This window comes from Neodiprion pinetum, unplaced genomic scaffold, assembly GCF_021155775.2.
Source record: "Neodiprion pinetum isolate iyNeoPine1 unplaced genomic scaffold, iyNeoPine1.2 ptg000076l, whole genome shotgun sequence".
Classification (NCBI taxonomy): domain Eukaryota; kingdom Metazoa; phylum Arthropoda; class Insecta; order Hymenoptera; family Diprionidae; genus Neodiprion; species Neodiprion pinetum.
In genome coordinates, this window is record NW_027184503.1 from 29,809 (window position 1) to 39,881 (window position 10,073).

Genomic DNA, 10,073 nt, shown 5'->3' on the forward strand with positions numbered 1-10,073 from the left:
GAATAATAATTCTCTATCTTCTAAATCTTGCAACACAATTTTCAGCGTTGACCACCCTGCATCGAAAAAATCAAATCGCATACCGAGATCCTGTAGTTCCTTTCAGTTCCGTAACACTTCCACCGTAGATTCACACCGTCCGACAATCCTCTTATGATATATTACAATCATCAGCATGGGCGTCTCTGATTTGTTGCTTCGTCTTCCTTGAGGCCCGTCGTATCAGACTTCGGCTCCTGGGCTTGCTTCTAACTTCTTCTGCGATAGCCACAACCGTCGATCCTTGCGCCGCTAAGAGTTGCTGCTGCTGCTGCTGACCTCCAGGACCGGCTCCCGCACTTCCAGTTCTGCCACTTGGTGACCCTGACCTTTGAACAAAACTAAAATTCTTAGTGGGTAAATATTTCTGATTTTCGTTAAACAGAATACTGAGATACTATAAAACCTTTGACATAATCTGATTATATTCCATTCATTTTTGATTTCATGGAGAGAGATACTTAATTGCGGTGACAATAAGCAGTTTTCAATAATCTCAATTGTTTTCTATAACCGAAAAATATGAAGATTTAGGAGCATGATCAAAACCAATTTTGTGGCTGTAACTTGGGAATTTTGTACGCGTTACTATTCTTTTTGATTATGGTCACTCATACGACATTCCCTGGCAATTATGGCAATTATTTTAATAGTGTTGGAACAATAAATTGATATTAAGACTCTTTTCTATTGGAAAAATTCAGTTAACTAAACGAACCGATTTGATTTAGTATGTAACATTACGTGTTATTGACGCATGTTAAAGATCACCACCTCCGATCCTATCGCAAATTTCGAATGGTAACGCCGAGAGGTCAAGGCTCACGATACGATAGAATCTCGACTTTGTGACGCCGGATTTTTACTGGCCTCGGCCACCCGGAAACGTAACCGAGAACTTACGTGGCGTACATGCCGCGAAATCTTTACCTGTGTTAAGCCTTGGATGATATTTTTTTATATACAATAATGGCGGTGGCCTGTGGCAGCGTAGAAATAGGCCAAAAGGCAAGCTAGGAGTAAGACAGAAAAGAAAAGGGACATATAACAAAATAATGAGGTAAAGTGAGTAAATTATAACGAATTGTAGTGTAACATGGCGTCTCAGGACTGCTCGTCACAAGGGCACAAAACTGAAGGAAACTTCTGGAAAACGCGTCCCCGGCAGGGTACTCCAACCGATCTCGATTTAAAATAGGCAATAACTACTAGCTTAATTCTCTCTTTGTAAATTCTATAATTTCGCGCTCCGGCGCAAGCAAACAAGTTACTAGGACGACGATCCCGACCACCAAGGAATCAACAACTACCGATGATACTTACTACCTTGCTCTTGTTTTGATTTCCTTCAGTTACCTGTCCTTTTTCCTTTACCGCTATCGCTATCGTTTGTTTTATTGCTACCGTTTTCTCACAACTCCAATACCGTTTGCATTATCGCTTAGCTTCTTTCTCTCCTTTTGATCACCTTCCTTCTTACCCTTTTCTTTGCTACTGATAAGTTTAATTCAAATCAGAATCAGTGGTTGTGTGTCCGAGACACCGGCTGAGGTAAAGGCTTCTGCCTTTTTGTTGCATCGTTACGAAGTTGCTCATAATTTCTATTTTCCTTCTTATAGTATTTATCTTTTCTTAGTTGCATCGTGTGATGCCAGTTTCTGTGTGAATCATGGTCCAGGACTCTGAGTTGCGTTAAGCCGTCGTGTGACAGCATGATTTCAATAATTAATTAATTCCGTGTCTTTAAACGAACTCGTAACTACCGAATAAGTAATTATTTCCTATTTATGAATTTCTCTGATTATCTGTAAATTTCTGCCGTATCTTGAGCTATCTTTGCTTTGATTTCTTATTCATTTTCTGTGCTAGTAGTGCTTATTATATTTTGTTTCTTGTATCGCTTGCTATATTATATTCGGTATTGTACATGTATTTTATTATAAATCGAGTTTCTTGAAGTACACCCGAGCGTAGATTCAGCCACTAAATACTACCGTACTGATTCTATTGTTATTGACAATTCTGTATTGCTATTACTTACTATCCTTTGCTATGCAAACCTTTCGCTGAATTTTTCACTCTCATAATTTTGTATTTTCTCGAAAGTATATTTTAAGATTTCCTTGTGAAATGTGTCGAATTTCTAAATATTGTAAATAATTAATTCTGTCGTCTATGAATAAACCTCTCGTAAATTGTCTCTTGTACTTTACAGTCAGTCCTATTCTCTCGTCTAAGCTACCGATTTCATAAATTGTCAATGTCGAGAAAATGAGTAATGAAAACAACATATGAGATTGTCTGATGTTTGGCGCGCCGCTGGCGATACTGACAATCAGTATAGTGATTGTATTAATCACATGAGCCACTGAGTCTACTAATTGTATTAATCATGTGAGCTGTCTTTATATTGAGCAAAGGCTAAGACATTAATTGTGAGCGTATCACTGAGACCGTACTTGCTGCGTGTGTCACCATGTGAGACTGTTCAAAAGCTGATTGTCTAAGCCACCGGCGTTGGGGTGAGTTCTCGGCGGCCGTGAGGGAGCGTGCGGGTTCGCATCGAGCGACAACCGTCTAGTTCTGTCTTTTAGAAGACATGTTCGCAAACAGTTAATGAATGTCAATCCGTCTTATAAGTTAAAACCTATGGTCTATGTTATGCTTCTGTTATTACCTCCTGAGCTATCATCATTTTGTTATCTATCGATTTGCAATAAAGTTCTGACACTCGCTTTAAATTAACAGAGTCATAATTCGCGTAGCGTCATTCTTTGGAAATCGGGTAAAATCATGTCACCCAGTGACGTGTAGTTTTCAGTAAATTTTCGCATTTTATCGCTTCCCCCGACCTACGCTCAGTTCTCTCTGTTAACTATCATCTCATATTCAAAGCTACCATTTAATTCTATTCTATCGAAATTTCTATGACCTGTTATTGCCTGATTTAATAACTAACGGTGTCTTTGCCATCTAACTTGACTGACTTGAATGTGTTAGCTGCCTTGAATACCAACACTCTACCAGTTCACGTGAGTACCTGAGCCCAGCCAACCGTACAACGGGTTCTCCAGTTATTTATTGTATTTTTTCGTATTGTTTGAAATTCGACGCTAAAGTGTCTAGCGCCCAACGTATATCCTTTTATTATAGTTTAGTAGTTCAGAATAATTGGAGGATCGCGTTAAAGTGTCAACGGTAAGTTCTCATCTGAGGGTAACAGAAATTAGCGTTGCAGTACATAAAAATAATTTAGAATAGCATTTACATAGAGCTGTTATAAAAGTAAACAGTAGTAAATATTAAAATAGCAATATGAGCAGGCGAGTGAATGGGAATGAATGATGTCAATGTCCTAACAAATGCACTAATGGGTGGAAATGGTAAAAAGGTAGAGTAGACGAGCAGTATGATGATGGTAGGAGGTATAAGCGATGAATAGATTAAGAAGTAATTTAAAAATAATTCAAGAAACTAGTTATCATCCAGGTAACGGGTTTGATCTAGCGGAGATGATGGCGACGCAACCCAGGTGAGTACGATGCAAAGTAGCGGCGGGTGGTGCCAGGAAAAGCTTAGGCGGTGAGTCGATGCTGGTGAACAACTAATCGCAATTAACCTGGGTACAATGCAAATGAAGAATGGATAATAAATCAATTGAAATACCTTAAACTACATTGAATGGATTAGGAATGTAAGCGTCAACGATGGTTGAAGGTACAACTTAGAGCTGTGATGGGCAATTGTAACAAGAATAAAGTTTGTGATCTAATGAGTGGGGATTGTTAACGCACTTGATGCTCAAAGCCTTTTACTGGATAAACATTATTACAGAGGCTGCCTCGATCGACTGAAGGTGGCTGGAGAGCATTGCCTTAAAAATATCTGTTGAAGGCGACTCATTCAAGGGTGACGGTAGGCTATCCCAAGGGTAAGTGAAGAAAAGAAGAAATGAGCGGTGGTAGCAGGATGTCCTATGGTTCGGGATACAAAATGACGATGCGTTATTAGACAGCATGAGCCTGGAGGAATGGCCTAATTCGGGATCATGATACAGAAAGAGCTCCCGCAGAAACGATGGAGGGAACTTCGCCAGAATCTGGAAAAGGAAGGAGCCTAGGAAAAACAGACGACGATTCATTACCGGCAGCCAATTTAATTTGAGGCGATACGGCGTGATATGAACGTCCCTTCGCAAGTTAAAGATGAATCTTATTTCGGAATTTACAAGGCGTTGGAGTTCGAGGTTTAGATAGCCTGTTGAATCGTGGTAGACCAAACAACAATGATCGATGTGGGGTAGAATTAATGTGTCGACAAGCAAGATCTTGACCTACGGAGAGAGGATTTCGCTGTGGTAATTCAGCCTGTGTAAGGTAGTGAACACCTTCTTCGAGACTTGAGCTACGTGACTATTCCAAGAAAATTGGGCGGACAGCTGTACACCGAAATTCCGAACGCCATCGACGCGACATAGGGCACGGATTGACCGTTTATTGCTAAGGGAGCAATATCCAATCGGCGCAGCTGGTCTAGGTAGGGCTTGCTACCAAGAATGATAGCCTTAACCTTCACAAAATTCAGCTGCAGGCCATTCCTTGCGCGCCCAACTTGAAACAGCGTCAGCATCATCGCAAACCTTACTAATCGCGGCAAGGATATCGCAGGGTAATGTGTAAATGAAGATTTGCAGATCATCTACAGAAGTTAGGTATTTGGTATTTAAACGTTTCAAGTTTACTTGAGCGCTAAATATCGCGGTTCGCATGCACGTGATGTGAAATAATTCAGTGATTGTGAATAAACTCGATTATTTAGTTATGAATTTCTCTTCTCTTGAGGAGAAAAGCAGAATTCGGTCTCTGGACTCGGAAGGAAAGTGGAAAATTTATTTATTAATTATTTGATGAATTCCTGGAAGAGGTGACTATGGTTTGACCCTTAATGGTTTATTCAGAGATAGCCTCAGAAGGTGTTTCATCACTCTCATGAGCCATAGCTCGAGTGGAATAAGCCCATCATCACAGGTCGTATGAACGGTTGAGGGTTAAACTTGTTCTGTGCTTGTGAAGCAAGACACAGAGTAATCGTAATAAACGACGGAGTCGTGAGGCGAGAAATTTATTTTCAGAAGGGAAATATTTGATTAATAATAATTAAATGTTTCGTCCCCAAGAAGTGGGATGTAAGACAGAAAGAATGTTTTTGAATTCACCTTTTTCTTAGCTCGATACAAAGGCTTCGTAATGTTAAGAAATCTTATTTAATTCGTATGATCGCTTGACACATGCAAATATTTCATGAAGCTTTGACGATGGAAAACCTTCGTTGATGAGTTATTATTTAGTATGGATAATGTTTCGCTTCGCAAACGGCAATACGGGATATTATTTACGTGATATCGTGGTTGTCAGAAGGACGGGAATTCTACGCAATTATACCATCACCTGTATGAAGACGGCCTGACGCAATGCAGGAGGCTCTTTAGAGGTTCAGGGGCCCTGCCTATGGGTCAAAAGATTCTGAGACCAACACTGTATCTGAAGTTTAACGTCAGACGCAATGCTGGGCTTCACCCAGACACGGCTCCCTAATACCTGAGGAGTTTTATTAAGAAAAGGACGAATTCATTATCTACGTTGAATACCCTCCTTCGATAGAGAGTGGTGGTCGAGGGTCCTTGGAGTAACGAATCCTTGCCTCGTAATTGAAGGCTTGTGTCGACTGCAAGTTGCTCATTGGTATATGATGATCCGGCAAGCGGATGTTCTGATGTGTCCGTACTTGGACCTAATAATTGATCTACTGCTAGTGAGACGATAGACGATAGATGTCGAGACACCTTTGTGCTCGACTTTTATACCCGTTGTGGCGTATGGTTTTGCAAATTCGGGGAAGTGTGATTGGCCGTGTCCCTTGAGGAGGGAGCATGGTAAATCGCGTGATTTGGTTGGTTTGTCGGTACGTGGTGGGATCACCGAGTGTGTAGTAAAATTTGGAATTGTCGCCGACAAGCATAATATTTGTGGGCTTGGGTTGACTGTCAGGTGCCGGTCGCCGGCGAGGCGTCCCGTCTCAGTATGTTTCAGAGCCTGACCAATATCATTTATGAAGAGTAGTAAGAGTAGAGGCCTTAAAACAGAACCCTGAGGCACGCCTGAATGATTAGGTAAAAAGCTGGAAAGATTTCCCTAAAGATCCCAAACTGCCTGCGATTTGTCTGATTGGTAGGAATGAAACCACATTACTGTCTCGCTCGATAATCCACAATGTAACAGTTTGGCCAACAGCAGCTGAAGATTAATACTGTCAAAAGCTTTGCTAAAGTCGAATGAGACGAGTATGATGACTCACCGGATGTCGAAAGCTTTCCTTGCATCTTTCAATACCTTCAGCAAAGCTTATTGCGTTCTGTGTAATTCACGGAAGCCAGAATGCATCGGAACAATGAAGGGGGTCTTCTTCGGAATACGGTACTAGTTGATTAGCGACGATCTTTTCAAAAACCTTTACCGGGTGAGTTAAGTTGGCAACGGGTCTTGTGTCATACTCAGAGGCGGGAGGATTGCAATCATTCAAGGAAATAATAAAGTCAATTTGTAGACCTCTGAGAACAAGCAGTTCCAGAAGGAACAATTGAAAAGCTCAGTTGAATAAGGAGGGAGAAGGGCTAGATGAGTTTTGATGTGCGATAGATAAATACCGTTAGGACTGTGTCCGCGTGATTTGGTGAGTTAGAACGTAAGTTTCCTGTCGACTGGGGACTCTCGGACAGGTGAGAAGGAGAACTGCGACTGTACTCGAGATATCATCCTTCCGAGTAACTTTTGCAATTCAGAATCGGAGCATGGAGGCTGAGTTGAACTGATAGAGTTATAGTACTCGTTTAATTGCTGGATCTCAAAATGATGCAGAGGTGAGGACCCTGAGCTTGTCGAACCGGTACGCCCCAGTTGCTTCAGCTCTGACCAAACATCGGACACGACAGGGAGGTTGGAAAATCGCTGTTTGAAGAAAATATGTTCAGTTTTCTTAATATCCGCCTTAATGACTCCGCGCATTTCCTGATACTGGGCCACTTACTCGAGAGAGCTTAAGCGTTTTGTCGATGAGTAGAAGTTGTTGCGAACTCGAATGTATTGCTTAAGCTCTCGATTAAATCGTCCGGCGGGTGGCCGCTGAATCTCGCGCGCTTATCAAGGGTGCATGACCATCAAGTGTGCCCACAATTGAACCGCAAAGGGAATTTGCTTGAGCATCAGAGTTGACTTCAATTTATCGAAGGAAATTGGTGATACTGAAGTGTAGCTCGTCGCCCAGAGCTGAGCTATCGCGGTTACGAAAATCTCGATACCTGATCACGCGATTCTCTCGATTTAAAACAGGCAATTTAAACTAAAATTCAATCAAATCACGCCCTGAAACAAAGGGCGTTGATGATTTAGTAAAAGATCCAAGTTTTTAGTAGAATCTATTATCGTTACATCTAACCAAGATTCAAAGTGTACCATATGGTGCGTGTTACCAAACGGAACGAGGTACAGAAAGTAGCTGAAAACGATGTGACGCAGGTAGTCGGCTTCAAAATTTTTACGGCTCAAGTAACAATTTAAGACTCCGGTTATAATAATATTGCCGTAGTTATGGGGAAAATTAGACATCTCATCTATAAATCCTTCCTAAAGTATGCCTTTGGGCCTGCGATAAATAGATGAAATAAAATTTTTATGAGGTTCAAGACTGATCTCTAAAATAAGTTCTGTCATTGGAGAGTGGGAAAAGGGAAGAGGCTAGAATTTTGGACTGGAGAGAGTTGTGCACTTAGATGGCTACACCGCTACCCGATTTCCCGATTTGGTCATTTTGTAATAGATAATAATTATCTAAAGTTACTGGTTGACTCATTATATTGGCATGAAACCAAGTTTCGGTGACTGAAATTACGTGGTAACGTTTACCCGAGCAAAATTCCCAGATCGAATCAGTGTACCCTATGAGAAATTCAGCATTAAAATTTGCTACGTTGAGATACCGTGATCCGTGTCCAGTATCAGAAGGTTGCAAGAGCTTCGTTGGTAGCCAGGGGCAATCTTAGAGCAATCGGAGATTGGTCTCATAATTTACGACAATAACTTCGGAGGACGCGTCCTGCTTGACATGGACCACTTTGTTCCTGATCCAAATGAACCGATGTCCACGATGCTTCGCATAGGCCCTAACCTTGCCCAAAAATGTGGAAAGAGTTGGAGGTGGATGCTCACTAATGAACATGGCAGTACGCAGTTGATTGTGTGGTAGACCAAACAAATCAGCGTAGAAAGAGCCTTTCTCTCTTTTGGCAGCAAGCAAGCGATTCCGGCACCAAACGGATCAAGGCTTGAACAAGATTAACTGAGGCATTTTTGTGTTACTTGAAGAACCTTTTATGCGCCTAATTTCGATTATGTTCGTGGTCGGCACGTTTACCGACAGTTGAGTTGTGCCTCTGATAAATAGCTCAAGAAAGTTTTTATTTTCACGTTCTGGCACAGTAGCGATAATTAGGTCGCACTTTAATGAGTTTCGCATAAGCGATACCAGAGTATTCACCAAATCCGTGATGATCCCGAAATTTCGCGAATTTGCAGCTCAAGGCGAGAGATATCCGCCATGTCCGTTGCACGAGCATCTTGTAGGTTGCCGACACGAGTACTCTGGAGATGGTTTACGTTCGTCACAGCCTCTACCTCAGCCATGAGGTTACCTATTAGTTGAGTTGTCGATTGTGAGAGTCCGTCCAGCTTTGCAGACAGTGCCTCCACCTTAAAGTTCTTCGGTCTATTGAAATTGGGAGTGTGAGCTGTCCTGAAGGCCTTTCACTTTAGGAGATAGTTCATCGACTCTCATCGGCAGAGATGCCAATTTTACAATTTTCATGTTTATTTTTGCGGACTGTTTCGTAGAGGCTTCAGTTGACGCGAGCAGTGTTTCCAAAGTGGGCGACCCCCCGTAGCATCTCGCGTAGAACCTTAAGAATCGGCAGGAAAATCTGACGAATAGTATTTCGGAGTCCCTGTGATTTAGGTATTGCTGGACGCGCATTTAAAATGCGTTTCACCGTTCGCAATTTACTTCACGAATCAAGTACAGCTGGGATAAAGGGCACCTCGGCAAAAAGAGCATGTGATAGGGGAAACGACCGGTTTTTTTCATTTCTTACAGACTTTGACAAGCGGATGCGAGATCTGGGATGCAGGAGAGAGCTTTTTCAAATGAGATGGCAGTAGGTAGGCCACCTGGAGATTTACCGGCGTATACACAGTGGCAGAATTTGAAAAATTGATATCGTTGACTGAGGATTAATTAGAGTTTAAAGTCAAAAACTGTTCCTTGCTGTCTACGAGAGATTATAAGTATTAACAAGAGTACACCCATACGTCACTGCTAGCAAGCAAGCGGATAAGCCTGGGTGATCGGCTCGAATAAGTGTCACAGCAAAACCGGTAGAGATGAAAGCTTTACTGCACTAATATGATTGACTCATGTGGCAAGCACACGAGATCAAAAGAACAACGAATAGTGTGATATCCCTGGTTAGGAGATAAGTATATAGTCAGATATACAAAGATAAATAAAGAGTATTATACAGTTTATTTAATTGAAAACGGCAGAGACACGGAAAAACACAACTTTATTCAAATCGTTTAGAAATAATTCTAAAAGAAGTAACTAAGTTAAACAAGAACAAAACAAATCAAACCAAAACAAGTTCCATCAACGTCATACGACCGGTGATCAAAATGTAACAATGACACAATATGGTGATGCGACACGGTCATACTGACTAGCACGCGTCTCGAGTGCCGGTTTTTTTTTTCATTCTTCTAATTTATTTCTGAAACAAAAAAAAAGACATCGAAGAAACCTTCATTAAATCTCGTTCGGCTTTCCTGATCATACAAGCCTGGCATCTTTGCTCAATCAAATCCCTTGTTATCTCTACATCATGTGTGAAACCATGTGCTTTGCTTTATTTATTTCATGATTTCTCTCAA